Here is a 2,397-nt window from a genome sequence, read left to right as displayed (position 1 = left end):
CCAATCCTATCTTCTATCTTCTAGACTAATAGTAGCTAAAGTCACTCCCAAAGGGAAATAAGAACCGACACAGCTTCTGCTCTTCCTCCGCTATATAAGTTCATTTCTGATTCAATCAAAGCGTATTCGTCACTTCAAGCTTTGACGCAGTCAAGCAGCAAAGACCTAGACCTCTTCTCTTGCCTTCGTCCCTTCGCTCCTTGATAACACCTTCTTCCTGAAATGAAAACATCTGCAGAGCATATTCTCGTCATCCCATCTCAGAAGAAGAAGGTAATGAATGGGCTAGGAAGACACTGATTAGAAAAGCGTAGGGGTATGGTATTTTTGAAGTATATATTAAGCGTTATTTCAGCCTCTTCTCATGCGCAAGCACGGGATTTGTTTTGTGGGCATCCTCCGCTTTCAAGCTTCAGGCAAAAAGAGCAGACAGGCACTAAAAAAAAAGGGAATAGATAGAAAAGAAACCCCCTTTTCTGTCTGGTAATAGGCTTTCACCCCGAAACTAACTGCAAAAAGAAGGATTTATAATGAACAAATCTACTCATTGGAGAACTTGTTATAGAAAAGGCGCACTCCTCATATAGATTAGTGGGAAGGTTTCAGCCTGTTAGCTCATCATTCGTTTCGGGCCTAGCCACTCCTGCCCTTATTATTTCCACTTTGTTGCTTCTTTACTTTTTATTAAATATATAAGAAAAAAAAAAAGGATGGATACTTCTTGCTCATGAGTAGCTATCACTTTCCTCTTCTCCGCTAAAACCACTTCAAGTGGGTACCCTTTCTTTTTTAGTTATTTCTTTGTAATTTGCTGCTAGAATATTAAGACTAGTTAGAGCATAAGGATTAGCAGAATCGTAATAAAAAAATGGTTTTATAAATAAAATAAATAAGAGGAAAAATTCCCATACTTCTATATAGTACGAAGCACGCGTAGCACTTGCTAAGAGTTACCTAATTGATTGAATACCAGTAAATTTACCACAAGAGTCTACTCATTTCCGCAACACAATTTCATTGCTTTGGATGCGGCTCCTTTAACTGCTAATCTTTTTCCACCCGAAGGCTAGTTAAACATATGTCGAAAAGAGTCGTATCTGAATTTCTATCTGATGAGGATACTGCTGCAGCGGCTGAGTCTGTGGTAGTATGAATTCTCTTTCGGACCCTTCTCGATTAGTGTATATGAAAATGTCTTTCATCTCTGCCTCAGTGAGCGGTGGCTGGACAAGATCGTAGTGAAATCGCAGTTTTTCTAGCAACACTTTAGAGGGATTTAAGAGTGAGCTATGCCATGGAGGAAGTCTTTCAATCATGGTAGGCTCAGTCATCGATTGAGTCGAGCTAGGGTTCGAATCTTCCTGTGAGTGAGGGCGAATACTATACTTTATATAGGCAAGGCTCCTTCCTCTTGTTCAGGTTCTTATGAGTATAAGAAGAGGTAGTAGTAGCCTGAGCTCCCAACCGTGCTCTTTCATCCGTAACCCCTCCGATCACCTTGTCTTACCCAAGGTCGAAGAAAAGTTCCTGAACTGAGCTCACTGCCCTAGCCGTATGACGATGAGTCTGGCTCGGCTATTAGGCACCTTTGGTCTAGGCTTTCTCAGGCCTATCCAGAAGTCTGAAGTTCCGTCTACAGAAGGTCTAATTCTGAGCCGAAGCTCTATTTATTGCCCTATTCCCTTTCCTGACCAAAGTCACTACTAAGGAGGGGCCGGGGCGGACTGCAATTCGTCTGAGCTTAGTCTTCTCTTCTGAGACGATTGGAGGCTGGGGAAAGGGCACTCTTGAAGAAGGGCAAAATCTGAACTCGGAACTAAGCGATTGGCAGCTACTTTTTATTCTATTGAAGAATGTAGAACTCGGAAGAAAATAAGAATAGGGATGGATCCACGTCGAGCCATCCTTCTCAGTCTCGCAGCATCAATTGAATCGGCAGACACAAAGACGAAGACAGAGACGAGCTAAGATGTAAAGTAGTGGAATGGAAAAGGATGGACGAGTGGAATGAGGGAAAGCGGCTCAATTGACAAAAAAGAAGAGTAGCCCCCTTCTGCTTCTGCCTAATCCGTCCGTCCCGGAAAGGTCAGCAACCCAGAACCACTCTCTAGTTTCGACCCCCAAACAGAAGAGGGAGGACATTCTCTTTCACCTCCGGAACAAATTCCAAACTGGGTGGAAGAGGTGGATCTTCCCAACGAGTCTCCCTCGGATACGGTGAACGACCTACGATTAAAGTGTGCTTTTATTATAGAATCCTTCTCCAAAACCCAAACAAGAGACCGCCAACCATGGCACGATATCGCGCAGCTTCTCGTTTTGGAAGGTAAAGAGGCTGGCGTAGGCGCCACAAAAGAAGACTTCCAACGTCTGCTTGGAGAATTAAAGAATCCAACA

The 2,397-nt window shown here is 43.3% G+C and overlaps 1 protein-coding gene across 1 annotated transcript in view; it reads right to left on the bottom strand.

Annotated features, from left to right (window-relative positions):
• The window catches only part of LOC127744285 (ATP synthase subunit a-like), a 3,396-nt gene extending 2,752 nt beyond the window's left edge, over positions 1 to 644 (bottom strand). The window contains exon 1 of the mRNA XM_052256564.1: positions 1 to 644. This exon is cut by the window's left edge and continues 2,752 nt beyond it. The gene's annotated coding sequence lies outside the window, so the exon portion shown is untranslated.
• Between the last annotated feature and the right edge of the window lie 1,753 nt (positions 645 to 2,397).

Source organism: Arachis duranensis, unplaced genomic scaffold (genome assembly GCF_000817695.3).
Source record: "Arachis duranensis cultivar V14167 unplaced genomic scaffold, aradu.V14167.gnm2.J7QH unplaced_Scaffold_232528, whole genome shotgun sequence".
In the NCBI taxonomy this organism is placed as follows: Eukaryota; Viridiplantae; Streptophyta; class Magnoliopsida; order Fabales; family Fabaceae; genus Arachis; species Arachis duranensis.
The sequence above is the reverse complement of the archived record's forward strand: the minus strand, read 5'-3'. Positions and strand labels throughout refer to the sequence as shown.